Source organism: Amblyomma americanum, chromosome 10, assembly GCF_052857255.1.
Source record: "Amblyomma americanum isolate KBUSLIRL-KWMA chromosome 10, ASM5285725v1, whole genome shotgun sequence".
Taxonomy (NCBI): domain Eukaryota; kingdom Metazoa; phylum Arthropoda; class Arachnida; order Ixodida; family Ixodidae; genus Amblyomma; species Amblyomma americanum.
The window spans coordinates 48,989,608-49,005,494 of NC_135506.1; positions in this window are offsets into that span (position 1 = coordinate 48,989,608).

The window sequence follows — 15,887 nt, forward strand, 5'->3', positions numbered from 1 at the left end:
GAAAAGTAAAATGTACGGTTACACTGTAAACAAGAGAGTGTGATTTGCGCCATAATAAAAATGTTTAACGAATTTTTCTAGCTAAACTACAAAGCGCCACTGATTCTAAAAGTGGAAGCTGCCTCATCTGGTGTACACAATAGGATGAAAGTAAGCCTTTTAACCTGGTTGTTTTCCTGTGTCCTATTCACGTGTCTCGTGGACTCATCGTGTTATACGGGGTGCAGATTTTAGGAAGGCTAGGCTCCTTGGAGCAGCCTTTATTTCTTTATCTTTTTCGAATACCCAAAAATTTTTGCCATGAGCATCATTACGAAGGGAGAAATTCAACTCCACTGAAAACTGCTGCGGATTCTCCGTGAAACGCAAAATCGGGTGTCATAGCTATAGTTAAGATGCCGTAGGTTGTAACTACGGGGTCTGTTAAGCTTCCATGTTAGTTTGCCCACACATTGGAAACGGCCAGCGTACTTTACAGGAGTCGATACCTGCGCAACAGCAAAGAAGCGAAAACGTGCGGATCTGTAAAGCAGTCAGGAATAAAAGGACACAAATGTTAATACCACATCCTACGCTATTGTTTGAGAACGCCGAACTGTGCAACCATTTTTTACAGTGTACGCCAAATATGGTAGCGCGCTACCGTTGTTAGGCTTGCCTGGTAACATTTGCCATGTGGTAGCAGGTGTCGTATAGTGTTGCCTGCACTCTGCAATAATCATCTCCTCGACAATCACTCTTGTGCGGAAAACATCTGATGCGTGTAGGCAGAATACCTTCCCTGCAAGCTGTAACACTGAGCACACGTCCTCTGGAATGCAGTGTAATTCCGTTGCACAAGGTTTCGCCCTAAATTTAACTGCACAGGACTGCCATAAACAGGAAGTACTGGTGATCGTATTTCACGCCTGTCATGTTGCCGGAACTGAAAAACAATAAAAAAAAACTGTCGAGGTGCGGCCACGACGTGGGCTTGTCACGTATTTCGCGCCTACCTCTAAAAGCACTCTACAAAAAAAAAAAAACTTTCGCTTGCTAAGGCTGCTCAACTGATCAGGCGAGGCAAAGACTCGATTCCGGAAAGGTACGGAGAAAGGTGGATCAACGGCAACACTGCGACTGGCGTAACTCAGTCGAAAACCAGTAATTTCAAGAATATTTTGCAGTTGTGCTTTAAAGAGACGGGTGTAGCAAATTTTCGTTCAAAGGGTGCTCAAAGACCCTTCAGCAGCTAGGAGATGGCACGACTAGGATGCTCAGCCAGTTTTGCATAACAGCGAGGACAAACCAAAAAGGACACATTCTTCTAAATTTGGCGGCGGATGGGCATTTAATATTAAAATTTTTGTTCTTCATTCTTCATAGTCATCTCCTTTAAGAAGACTTACCACTAGGCAAACACACCTGTTTTCTCAGTATTTTTTCCCAGTCATTGCCACAATATATGCAAATGATAAGAAAGAACTGCAAGTCTCAAAACCAGTTTATCCCTTTCTTTGGTTATCTCAGTGTAAGCAAGTGTGTGTGAGCTTGGGTTGAGGGAGGGGGTGACTTATATTCCCAGTTAACAATATGTCCCATATTGTCATGCCTGAAATTATTTTTTAAGAATCACACCCTTTTTCCCTTCGGCAAAAGGAGCCATTGCCCCAAGTGCAAAGCCCCTCCTTCCGGGGATAGCATTTCCGACCTCGTGGCAACTGGTTCCATTCCCCTTGCCCTTAAAAACTGGGAAAGGGTGTAAAAGCATGGCTATAAAAGAGGCCGCAACCAGACGAATGCCATTCCTTCATTTTCTTCCGACTGATCCAACATGGAAGGAAGGAACCGCCTCATCTTTCGGCTGTGGTCCCAATCCACGGAGAAGTTCACCACGCTGACAGAAAATGGACGTAGTCTTGACCTGCACCGGGTCCTGCAGGTGAAGACGGTCATGAGGAAGGTACTTCTCCTGGCCCGACAGTTGGTGTCGATGACGTCTGCTCTTCAAGGATCTCCCGCTCGCCAGGAAAGACAAAGTCCAGCGGGCAAGCTCCGACGATCCGCCTCTTGCCCCAATCTTCACAGCTACTGATTCGCTCTCGCTGATCAACGAACCAAGACAACGGTCCTTGTCAGGGCCACCCACACGGTGCATGGGCAGAGTTTCGCGGGCGACGCCCGGTCCTGTGCCCCCTCTTTTTTTTAATGCACGACAGGTGACAGCGAAAAGTGCCAAATGTATATGACTGGCGTTAGGGGAGCGACAGTGCAGCAACGTCAGATGGTTGAATTCTTTCATTATTTTAAGTGTTTGGTATGTTTAGGTGAAGGCTTGAGAGCAAAGTTCAGTCTTGCGTTCTTGCGGCCAGAGTAATAGAAAAGGTAGCTTGGGTTTTCAAAGATTCTTCGTGTGCCTTCATTGCAATTCGTAAAAGCCGTAAAATAATGTATGAAAGGAGTTAAAAACAAAGTAAACAATTTTCTGACCGAGAGTCAGTTATTCCACGTAATTAATCTAAACACGTCTTTGCACGTGGCGCTTGAGCTTGTACATTAGATGACCGTTCTTCTTTCATCAATACCCAAGTGGTGCTAAGATGGACAACAAACAGCAGGTTGGATGCAGTGACAGCGAGAGTTCGGTTAACTTCTGAGAAGCGAAGTTTGAATCTGTAGAGCTAATAGCGGAAAGGGAGGAGTTGAGGTTCACATTTGTGTTAAGTGCTCCACCGAATAGGGTGGACGGAGGTGACGTCACAGAAGCGTCGCGAATGGATGCGCTAAGTATAAATGGGAGATAAAGTTTGAAACGGTTGAAAACGAAAAACTTGGAAAACGGCATGCTCAAATGGAGTGAATAATCGCCGCCATCGAAAACGTCAATGACGGACACGTGGACGGGCCCTGCGTGGGCGTGGCCAGCGGAAACTAAAAAGTGCGTCTAGAAGGCGTGAGCTACTCACGGACAGTAATTGTGCAGTCGGGAAGTCTAGCTGAGAAAAGGAAGAGCACAAATACGAAAAAGGAGGTCATGGTCGGAGTCAGCGGGGGACAGAACAAGAATGCAATGACGTCACTGGGGTTAGTGACACCAAAAGCATTGCTTCTGCAGGACAACCCTTTCTCCCTCTTCATCATTTTCGCATACCCGACTGTTCTTCTCGAGCTCGCTCTTTCCGCAACCAATCTCTTTCCGATCTCGTTTAGATAAATTGAAGTCATGTGAATATTTACCACAGGGCAAATAGAGTCGAAGTAGGATCTATCAACTTCGAAAGGAATTCGCGAAAAGTTTCGGTATAACGATAATTCGATATGCATAAAAATTGGCAATGGATCAGCTTCTCTGCAAAGTAGAAGGAACGATATATTGCACCCATGCTAGCGATGCTCTTGTTGCACCGAAGTTCCGCCCGCAGGTGTGCTGGCGACGCCGAACCTTCTTCGCATCCAGTCTTTTGCGGACGGTTCCTCGGATACAGCCACTGAGTATAAAAAGATATCTGATATTGTTACCAGCACACTGTGAATAACATAATCACTCCCTGAAATTAAGTACAACTGTTGTCTGCAACTAATTCGGCAATGAAGCGACCAATGCATGTCCTCTCGGCTTTAGTTAGGTTGGTTTCGCCGCATGACATCTATGTGGCGTGGAAAAGTAGTAGAAGCGATCGAAGGTCACTCAAAAGCACACTCGCGTTCCCTTGAAGCGCGGTTTTTATCGTGGTACTAGAAACGATAAAACCGCTATCAGAACGAGAAATTTTTGCTGCCACGTGTTTAGATAAAGAAGGATAAAACTGTATGAGAACTCTGGCTGTCAGTCTATCTAAAAAATAGATGTCGTAACGTAAGCCGTGGCACCTCTGCGGCGAGTGTGATTTTCAGCACCTTGAGAAAACTCGTATTCCATTATTGTTCCAATAAACAGCAGTTGAAGACTATCGTCTGTCCTATGCGTATGCGTTCTTTTCTCCGTTATGTCCAAACAAGCACTAGCAAATTTGATTTCATCACATATATCACATGTACAACAATAATGTAAACTGTAACGTTACACGATATCAAAAGACGCATGCTCCATATATAAATGATAAGTGACAGACAGTCATTAGGATGAAATGGTTTTCTAATTGAATTTACAGCGTCATGGGCACAGGTGCGGCCTTGCGGATTTTTAATAATATCGCGCGATCGCTGATCGAGCGGCATGTCACCGCCCTGTAACGACGATAAGTAGGAAAAAAGGCTGTGTGCCACCAACGCTATAAAAACTGTACTCGATATCAGCTTTCATTCAAATGCTTGCAAGTGGTGCACAATTACCACTCGTAGCTGTTTGTGTCTGTCTCCGGAACAGGCTTTTTGTGGTCTTTGGCCAAGGTCTTCTACCTGTTTCACCCTAGAGATGGGCAACAGGGGTCGTTGGTAAGCGTTCGTTCACGTGCCCTTCAACATCGCCCCATTTGACATTTCTCTTGTTCAATACCCTGGTGGCATCATAAATTCAGGCCCGCATGAGAAATAGAACAGGGAATAAGCGAGTGGCTGCCGTATTTATACATTGTCACCACGAACGTAGCTCGCGAGGGCAGAGTTTGAGACTCCAGGAAAACGGTAAGGAAAATTATTCCGATTGCAACACTGGCACAAATTCACTGTCCGGGCCAACCGTGCCTCAGAGCTTAGGAAAACAGCAATGCACGAAAGAAAAAATTGCTTGGGTTTTATGATAGTTGAGCCGCGTGTAGACGTGCGAAAGCTTGTGTTTAGCCTGGATGGATCATATATAGTTTTTTCTTTGCTGGGTTGTCAGCACGTCTGCAGACGATATTTGTTCAATAGTAGTGTTAGTTGACAAAAATAACGACGTGAAATGCCCAGCGCGAGTGTGTGTGTGAATATTATAGTTCGATAGTAGTATTTGTTGATTAATGCGACGATGTCAAATGCACAGCGAGGGAGTGCGTTACAGTTTAGCACGAGGACCGATCGGCTGCGGCGATAACATAGCCCTGCCGTGAAGTGGCCAGCGAAGCTGATCAGTTCGCGCCATCGCGGATTCGTTACCAGCAAGTTAGGGAGTGAGCGGCCAGGGTAAACAAAACGGCTCAGAAGCAAAACTGGATGATTTTGCCAGCCAGGTCATGAACGTTTGACATCACGTTATTTACACCACAGAGATGTCTATTCTAGAGTAGGGGACTTGGAAATCCGCGAGCTCCTTTCTGCAGACAAGGTGCAGCCAAGTTTTTCCGCGTACAGTGGACAGCACCTGCACTTATAACGCGAACATTCTGGCAGATATATGCCTTGTCGGGAGGAGAATTTCGTAGAAAGAGCGACACTCGACCAAAGATTCGTTAGAGAACCGATGTTTTGATGCCGATGCGACACATTCTGGTTTCACTAGCTTGGAACCGGAGGCGAACGTTGGCATCGACCTGTTTTCATGACGTCGCTGTTGCAGTGCTGCAGGAAAAGGAAGGAGACAGTCCTTTCTCTCGTTCCAGTTGATGTGGGCTGTTGCACTGCCACAGATAGTTGTCCGCGTGTATAGCGTGAAATAGCAAGCGATTGGAAAGTGCCTCAGTACAAGGAGGTTAATCACTACGTCATGAAAATAAGCCTACGTCTTTAGCCCTGTTTGCATGAACCCTATAGCGCAGGGCGTATTAAGGGGTCAAGATGGGCATGGTCAATCCACCTCAACCGGTATGTGTTTACATGAACTCGATTTTAGCGATTCGAGAACGGTCCAACTGTAGCGACACCAAGTGTCGAGCAAGCAGTAGCAGCCTCCAAGATTGAGGCACGCCATCGCAGTATCGGAGGTGCGACGGAGCACGTGAACAGCAAGTTCGCATTTATCCTCTCCTCTCTAAAAACTCTACTTTTCGACTCGACAGCGTTTCCAAGCACACCGGGTCAGGGTCGATTTGAGTCACCTGCCCCTTGCAGCGGAGTTGACTGGACCCTACCCATAGACTCCCTACTCGGCACGCATTTACATGAACCCAATACCGGTTTCCGGCCCGATAACTCAACAACCAGGCGTGTTGGGTTCATTAGGGCCTCCTATAAAGAATATTTGCAGCTGCATTCTCGACTTGTATCGACACTTGGTTTACTGCGCCATTGCGCTGTGCAAGGAACAATGCTGTTATCCCACACTGTCCTGAATAGGGAGTACCCTTCCTGTATTTTGGCACTAAGAATGCCTTATTGTGTGGCTGCCAGTAGGGGAAAGGGGGGGGGGGGGGCACTTTTCGGTGTGGCCTTGCATCCCACTTCTTTTCCACACCAAGAGCTCGAGCAAAACAGAAAAGCTGAAATTTTTTTCGGAATACAGCCCAAGCAAGAAAAAAAGGAAAGAAAGAGCTCAAATCCGTCCAAGCTCCCAGTAAATATCTGCGAGCACGAACACAAACAACCAAAAGGTTGGTGGAATATTGTAGTAGCGACAAAATATTCTGACGCCAGATGGAGCCACGTCATGCTTGTTAAATGTAACGCGAATTTCAAATATCCGCAGAAAATACATACACAACTTTCAGAGCCTGTAAGACGCAAACACAAAGCTCGATATGGATGAAAATTGCGGCTAGACAATCAAGAAAGAAAAACAGAGGAAATGTTGCAGACGAAACTCTGATATTTAGCTTACTTTTTTCACGAGATGACATGAAAGCCCGACATATCTAAAAGTGCAATTTTTCTGGTTATTTACCTCTGATTTGTAAAAAATAAAAAATAATATCTGTCTGCGACATTTCCTCCATTCACTAAAGAAAAAAAACGCTGCAACAGACCTTATAAAAGTCGAGCCATTTTTAGACGCACAAATGCATCTGAAAGTTTTCATGTATTTCCTGTGGACACTCTCACTGGTGAACCCTCTTAACTTGTATCTGTAACAAATTTTCTATTCCAGAAGCAGCAAGACTAAGCAGGCATACTCAACTTTAATAATAATGTAAGCGCAGATAGAGCGGCACATAACCGAATAAGCCCCCCCCCCCCCCCAAAAAAAAAAAAAAAAACTCTTGAACTATCCACGGAGGTTGACAAACGGCGCCGGCTTTCCTTGTTCGCGGTACAAGCTTCCGCCAAGATGCCTAAAGGTCGACTTCCTAGGCCCTTCCCAAGTGTTTATTTATATATAGCCACTGGAATGAACCACTTTTCTAGTAACCTCTTGCGCATGCGCAAAGCCTCCTCATCCGCCAACTTTGAAGACTGAATTTTTGAACAGGAGAGTAGTTCGCTGAACGTGCTTTTCCAAGAAGTCCCCTCGATGCGACAAACTACTGCACACTAATGAACCATCTGGAAAAATCTGTAAGTCAGCTTTCCGCAAGGTTTGCTTTCCAACCAAAAGTTCTCGTTCCGAGACGACACTCTCGCATTCTTTGTGCAGTGGGGTTCCCCCTTCCGAGTAACTTCTGGAATATCGCCATTTGACTTCAAGATGGCCCCGAGAGAGGGGGGACCACTGTCAACCTACTGAAGCACCGCAGTAGAGGTTAGGCAGGAAATAAGAGGAAATCGGTTTTGCTTCCGTGACGGCGGGAGTGTGCTCATACTATACTTTCTTATAAGTTTGTACTGAACAAGTTATACTGACCCCGCACCGTCGGGCCAATTTCCTGCCTTAACCCCTCCCTACCCTTTGTCCGAACAATGAACAGATGAACAGCACACCAGACACTTTCCGAGGACAAAGATCGGTCTCCCCCCTTTTGGTGCGCAACACGCAGCGATGACACATCCGACTCACAAAGACGACAGTGATGGGGACTTCTGGAAACTCCCGGAGGATCAGACAGGGGAGTGTCTATTGTGTCTTCATAGACAAAAAATGGAAACGAGAAAAACTTATCTCCCCCCTTGGTCATGTGCTCTATGTTACAATGCCTGACAATTTTTCCAAGAATCGCACACCCACTCTCTTCCCCGTGTCCGAAAGCGAGCCATACCCCCATGCGCAAAGCCCCGCCGTCAGAGAACAGCATTTCTGCCCTCGTGGCAACTGCTTCCATTCCCCTTTCCCTTATCTACTGGGAAAGGGGGAAACGCACAGCTATAAAAGAGGGCGCAGCCAGACGATTCCCATTCCTGTCTCGTCTTCCGACTGCATCAACATGGAAGGAACGGAGCAAACCATCGTTCAGCTGACAGAAGAGCGGCGCAGTCTCAACCTGCACCTGATCCGGCAGACTCAGACGATCCTGAGGAAGGCACTTTTCCTGGCTCGACGGGTGGAGGCCATAAAGGCTACGCTTCAGGAAACCCCCGCTCGCCAGGTGAACCCAAGTCCTGCGAGCAGGCTCCGACGATCCGCCTCTTGCCCGAATCTTCACAGCTGCTGAGTCAGTCTGCCCGACCAACGAATCAAGACAACGGCCCTTGTCAGGGCCACCCACATGGTGCATGGGCAGAGTTTCGCGGGCGACGCCCGGCCCCGTTCCCTCTCTTTTTTTCCATGCAGGACAGGTGACAACGAAAAGTGCCAAATGTATATGTCTGGCTATAGCGGGTGCGACAGTGCAGCAACGTCGGATGGTTGAGTTCTTTCTGTTGTTATTTTAATTGTTAGGTATGCATAGGTGAAGGCTTGGGAGCAAAATTCAGACTTGCGTTCTTGCGGCCAGAGTAAGAGAAAAGGTAGCTAGGGTATTCAGGGTCTTTTCGTGTGCCTTAATTGCAGTTCGTAAAACTCGTAATGTAATTTCTGTAAGGATATAATAACAAAGCAAACAATTTTCTGACCGAAAGTCAGTTATTCCACAGAATTGATTTAAACACGCTTTTGCACGCGGCGCTCGAGCTTGTACACATGGTGACCATTCTTCTTTCGTCAATTCCCAAGTGGCGCTAAGATGGACAATAAGAGGCAGGTTGGATGCAGTGACAGCGATAGTTCGGTTAACTTCTGAGAAGTGAAGTTTGAATCGGTAGAGCAAATGGCGGAAAGGGAGGAGTTCATGTCCACATGTGTGTAAAGTGCTCCACCGAATAGGGCAGACGGAGGAGGCGTCACACAAGCGTCGCGTATGGATGCGCTAAGTATAAATGGGAGACAAAGTGTGAAGCGGTAGAAAATGAAATACTTGAGAAACGACATGCTCATATAGAGATAAAAATGGCCGCCATCGAAGACGACAATGAAGGACACATGGATGGGCCCTGCAGGGGCGTGGCAAGCGGAAGCTAAAAAGTGGCTCAGGAAGGCGTTAGCTATTCACAGACTAACTCAGAAGTCCGGAAGTGATACTGAGGGAAAAAAGAGTGCAAATGGTCATCATGGTCGGAGCCAGCTGGGGACAGGACAAAAACGCAGTGACGTCACTGGGGTCAATGACACCGAAAGCATTGCTTCCGCACGACAACCCTTTCTCTCTCTGCACCATCTTCGCATTCCGGACTTTTCCTCTCGAGCTCGCTCCTGCAGCAAGAAATCCGTCGACAAACTTGTTCAGTTAAAATGAAGTCACGTGAATATTTATTTACCACACGGCAAATATAGTCGAACTAGGAGATATCAAGTTAGAAAGGGATTCGCGAAATAGTTCGGTATAACAATAATTCAATACATATAAAAATGGCATGAATCAGCTTGTATGTAACCTAGAGGCAAAAATATATTGCATCCATGCTAGCGATGCTCTTGTTGCAGCGAAGTTGCGCCCGCAGGTGTGCAGGCGACGCCGAACCTTCTTCGCATCGGGCCTATTGCGGACGGTTCGTCGGATCCAGCCACTGGCTATCGTAAGATATCTGATCTTGTTACCAGTTCATTATGAATAGCATAATCACTCAGTGAAATTAAGTACAAGTGTTGCCTGCAACGAGTTCGGCAATGAAGCGAGCAATGCATGTCCTCTCGGCTTCAGTTTGGTTGGTTTTGCAGCTTGACATTAATGTGGTGTAGAACATTAGTACAAGCGATCGAAGGTCACCCTAGAGCACGCCACGCACTCCCTGCAAACGTGGTTTCAAAGCGCTAGCGCTTGCCAGCAGGTGCAAGGTCGCTCAGCCTTGTTTCCGCGCCCAAAGTGATCGAAAATCTTTTAGCAGAAGCGCAACTAGCAGGGATAGTGTCAGCTGTTCGATGTACTTAATCACCGTCGAAGTTGTTAGTTCGATGTACTGCGCAACCTTTCTATATTATTACATAGAATTTTCGAGCTGGTGAACTCTCTGACTTCATCATCATCATCAGCCTTACTACACCCACTGCAGGGCAAAGGCCTCTCCCATGTCTCTCCAATTAACCCTATCCTTTGCCAGTTTCATCCACCCTTTGCCTGCAAACTTCTTAATCTCATCCGCCCACCTAACCTTCTGCCACCCCCTGCTACGCTTACTTTCTCTTGGAATCCACTCCTTTACCCTTAAGGACCAGCGGTTTACTTGCCTTCGCATTACATGCCCTGCCAAAGCCCATTTCTTTCTCTTGATTTCGACTAGGATGTCATTAATCCCTGTTTGTTCCCTCACCCACTTAGCCCGCTTCCGGTCTCTTAACGTTACACCTATAATTTTTCTTTCCATAGCTCGCTGCGTTGTCCTTAACTTAAGCTGAACTCTTTTCGTTAGCGTGCCCCGACTTTCTTTCCAACAATAAAGTTTTTTCTCTCTCTCTCTCCTTCTATCCTCTCGGGCAGGAGAAGGGGTGATGGGGGGAGAGAAGAATTTGGCGTGCATGCCCGAACCATGTGAAAGGTGTCGGCCACCTCCCCACAGAATGAGCAGTGGCCATCAAAAGAAGAGTCAAAGTGCTTCAGAACCGCCGGGCACAGCAGGGTGTTTGTAAAGAGCCTAAGGAGAGTTTGTTCGCCAGCTTTATACAGTTCCTTCTTAGGAACCGGGTAGCTCCGGTGTTGGGCACGATAGTGCTCAGTAATGTCTTTAAAAGAAAGAAGAGGGATGTGGTCTGGGTTAAGGTCCACCCAAGAAACGCCTGGTGTCCGGTAAGTGAGTACACGGCTGCCTCATGGGCGGCTTCGCTACCTGCCTTGGTGACCGGGGACCCATATGATTGAGCGATGAGTTGGATCGCAGTCGCGAGTACTCTGGTGAAGAATTTGGTGAGCAAGTGGAGTGATCCAACCGAACTCAAAGTTACGACAGACTCCGCGAGAGTCTGTGAGGATGAATTTAGAGTCGGGATGGGAGGCTGCCAGGGCGATCGCTACTTCCTCTGCATAAGCTTAGCTGGGCACTCTGAACAAGAGGCCGTCCACGTTTTTTCCCCCGTGTATTACTGCAGCCGTGTACCATTCCACCGTGGAGTGGTATGGGCCTGCTATGTCGACGTAGAAGACATGTTTCTTTGGACCATAGTGGCGGTGCAGGGCATCCGCCCGCGCATGGCCTTTACGGTCCTCCATGTTCATCTTAGTCGGAAGGAGTCGAACGTAGAGGGCGCGTCTCCACAGTTTGGGCACTCGAACCCGTTTCATCGTATGGTGGTCATGTCTGACATGTAGTCGTACAAGAGGCGGCGACGGGGCACGGTCCGGGCGAGACACGTGTATCGGTTAACGAGATGTGCCTCGCGAAATTCCCGATAGGTGTTCCATCACCCCCAACGCGAGTAGTCGCGCTTTGGAAGTGGAGATCGGGAGGTCGAGAGCTCTCTTGAAAATTTTTCGGAGTACAACCTCCAAACAATCTTCGTCATGTTTCGTAAGAGGAGGTAAGGAGTCGAGTACAGTACTCGACTAGTTACGAGCAGTGTTGGCGGTAACGCGCTACAAGTAATGGTGTTACCGGTAACGCGTTACTTTTTTCGGTAACTTTGTAACGTACTGGTTACCATTTCAGAACGGTAACGTACTTACGTTAACATTTTTCGGTAACGTGAGGTGTCACGTTACTAGTTACTTTTTGTTCCAATTGTAACCCACTCTGTCCCCTTTTTTAGAAAAAAAAAGCGCAATGCACCTAAAATGATGTTGTAAATAAACAAAATGTCCAGGTGCTCTCGACGACGAAAACATCTGCCCTTGACGACGCACCCAGCTAAAAAAAATAAAAAAACAGAATACCCATAAAGCACGAAACGCTTGCACGAGCACGCATTCACACACTTGCCTTCACCCACCTCCCCTTCCCAAACCACTCAAACACACAACTCTCTAAAAAGTAGAAGCATGCGGAGCATTTTGGAACGTCACATTTTTTAGAATTACCTTAAATTTGTTGAGCGTTTAGCGATGTTTTCTTTGTGAAGTTAGAATTGATCATGAAATGTCATTTTGTGTTTAATGCCATGTTCAGAAAATGGCCTCACCATGCGCCACAGTGCGGCGGAAACACTACAACACCTGCTCCTTCACTGTGCCGCGCAAGCCGATGCTCGTCGCGATATGCTTGCGGCCTATAGGGCACTGGGCATACTACCATACTCCCTCAAGACGCTATTTAGTCGTTCCAGCGACGGTGGCTTCGCTACACGGCCTCTTCCTGAAGCGGCGAGTCGGTGATCGCTCTGCGCGGCGCGTGCAGTCGCAGTGGTTAGGAGGCACGTGTGCGATATGGAACCTGTGGCTCTGGTTGATTGCCTTTTGGTTTTCCCGATTTTGTGCTTTTGATATCAGTTACCTGGTGGTCACATGTGTACATATAGGACTGGTTTCTGTGAATAAACTTCAGTTGATGTCCGGCGATTGTGTGTCTGTTCTTCCTTCGTCCGTGTTTTTCGTGCGCCAGAACGATGTATCATAATGTGGTTAGGAGCTTAAGATAAGTGCAAGAAATGGACATATTCTGTTATTCTACGATGTGCGAACATTCCAAACAGCAAACATGTTGTTTCTCCAAACACGTAAAGAGTTCAAAGGGCAGTGGTTAAGTGCATTCTGCAGGTGTATAACGTGTTTGAGCCCAGTACCCCGTCTGTTACTGAGCGACGTACTTTGTTGACGCCACGACACCGTGTGTCGTCAATGCATTCCTGTTCGGAGTTTTGTTCATTCGACCGGCGAATCGTATTACAGCTGCACGAAAGCAGTGCAGTGCTTAAAAACTTAGCTGATATGAAGTGTATTAGTTATATTTTAAGGCGGACGTTCGCAGAAAACAAAGACGCTTTAGTCCATTCTAGTCTGGATTAAACACGGATTTCTGGCCACAACGTGACTGCTAGATGGCGATATCAATGGCAAGAACTCCACAATTGTACCTTCAGTTCTCGGACATAATGCGCAAATGGGATGAATAACCGCAAACGCTTCTTGGCAACTGTTGTCTGCCCACTCGATCAAAGCTTTTTTCCCCGCTAGTCAAAAACACATTTTGAGCGCTAATTTGGACTGCATTATAAAGCTCGTACGACCCCCTGGCTGCCGCTTCAAACAGCAGCTACGATGCCTCTTCTTTTTTTACCGCATATGTGACCAACGTACGCGGCAGGTGGACTATAGGTGGATATACAACTGCAGTTGGATATACAATTAAATCTGCAGGAAAGCTCCACCCACATTCAGCATCACCGAACAGAATTCCTTCGTGAAAAAATAAAGACCGCTGGTAAAACTTTTCTGCTTACTTAAGATCCAAATCACGAGTCGAAATTGTAGGCTCAAGGGTTTTGATTTTTCTGGCTTCATTGATGCAGCCACATTAAAAAGTTGATGTTGATCACTGTTGTAATTGGTAAGTGCAGTTATATTACGCCATGGACCGTAACCAGCGGTACCAACTGTTGATTTTTTTTTCAGTTGTGTCCTTATAAGACCAGGGCGTAATAAATACACATACCGTATTTATGCGGGTAAAGGCCGCGCTCGTGTAGGCATGGAATATAGCGTCAGACTGTTTGTGTCGTTAAAGTAGTTTCTTTCCGCTTTCGGGTGAGTGCCGAAAGAACAAGAATGTGAACGCGCAAAGGATTACAAATTGTCTGTCGCACTTTATTATACTGAGTTGGGAAGTTTAGGAGTTTTTTGCGGCACTTGCGAACTAGCGATTCCTTGCTTACGGCTCGAAATGGGTGACACTACAAGTGCGGGTGAAATCTCGTTCCCGCCCAAACGACAGCAAGGCACTCCTTTTCCGTGGTAGAATAATTCCCTTCAGATCGCGACAGAGTGCGGCTTGCATAAGCAATCACGCGCTCAACACCATATTGCCACTGAACGAGGACGACACCCAGACCGACGTTGCTGGCATCGGTGTGTAGTTCCGTGTCCGCCTCCTCGTCGAAATGGCCAAGAATGGGCGTAGCGTGGAGGCGGTTCTTGATGTTGTTGAAGGCCGTCTGCTGTTATTGGGCCCAGATGAAAGGTTGGTCGTCCTTTGTCAAGCGAGTTAAAGGCTCGGCAATTCGGTATAAGTGTCGCACAAAGCTCCGGTAATACGCGCAGAGACCCAAAAAACGGCACAGAGCACACTTATCAGTGGGGGTCGGATACGCAGCGACGGCAGCTGTGTTTTCGGGGTCAGGGCTAACACTTTCAGCGCTCACGACATGGCCCAGGAACTTCAGCCGTTGGAACGCAAAGTGGCATTTTTCTGGTTTGAGCGAGAGGCCGGCCGATCGTACTGCAGTACTGCACTCAAGCGCTTCAGATGCACGTCATAGGTGGCATAAAAAATGACATCATCAAGGTAGACTAGGCAGGACTGCCATTGGAGGCCAACAAGGACAGTGTCCATCATTCCTTGAAAGGTGGCAGGAGCGGAACAGATGCCGAAGGGGAGCACCTTGAACTCGTACAACCCGTCGGGAGTAACGAACGCTGTCTGCTCGCGGTCCCGTTCATCCACCTCGATCTGCCAGTACCCACTGCGCAGGTCAAGAGAAGAGATGTAGCGGGCGTGACACAACAGGTCGAAAGAGTCATCAATTCGAGGCAACGGGGTAAACATCCTCTTCGGCAATTTTGTTAATTCTTCGATAGCCGACACAAAATCTGAGTGTCCCGTCCTTCTTGGCGACCAGCACAACGGGCGATGCCCATGGGCTTGTAGGCGGTTGTATGACATCATCCCGGAGCATTCCGTCAACCTGCAGCCGTATCGCCTCAAGTTCTTTCGCAGACGCTCGATACGGGTGCTGACGGATAGGCCGCTCACTGTCATCAACTGTGATGCGATGTTTCATTATGGACGTCTGCCTGACCTTAGAGGTGGTCGCAGAGCTATCATGAAGAGAGTCCAGGATGGTTTGCAAGCGTCGATGCTGATCAGTGTTCAAAGCAGGATTCATGTCAGCCTTAGCTGCTCGGCTAGCTCCTCCTGGAGGGGTGTCCCGGAACGTTGACAACGCGCAGTGGGTGACGGGCTCGCTAATTTTATCGAAATAAGCGATGGCTATATTTTTCGCCAAGTGTCGGAATTGGGGGCTAAATTTCGAAACCATAAGCTCAGTTCGCTGGTTCTGCAAGGCAACGACACCCCGTGACGTGTTGGGTCAGCAGTAAAGACAAGTTTGCTTCGGTGATGCCGTTAGACGCGCGGGCATTGTCGCAGTCCACCGGAACAAATAAGCTGGCACGCGGTGGTAGAGTGACGTGGTCGCTGGACACGCGAAAAACGGGTCTTCCTGGGGCAATGTCGTCTGATATGGTGCATGGGGCGGAGAATGTCACCCATAGTTCGCGGATGTCGATGACAGCACCATTTTCGCGAAGAAAATCGAGACCGAGGACCAGGTCCTTGGAGCACTGAGCCAGCACAATGAAGCAACCAGTGAAGATGATACCGGGAATCTTTATCCTAGCTATGCAGATGCCGAGCGGCATCACCACATGACCGCCAGCGGTCCCAATTTGTGTTCCGTGCCAGGGTGTCAGCACTTTTCTTAAGACGGTAGCAAGCTCACGACTGATAACTGAGAAATATCGACGAGGGTAGTCACATCGTGGTTGTCAGCGAGGACCGGTATTTCG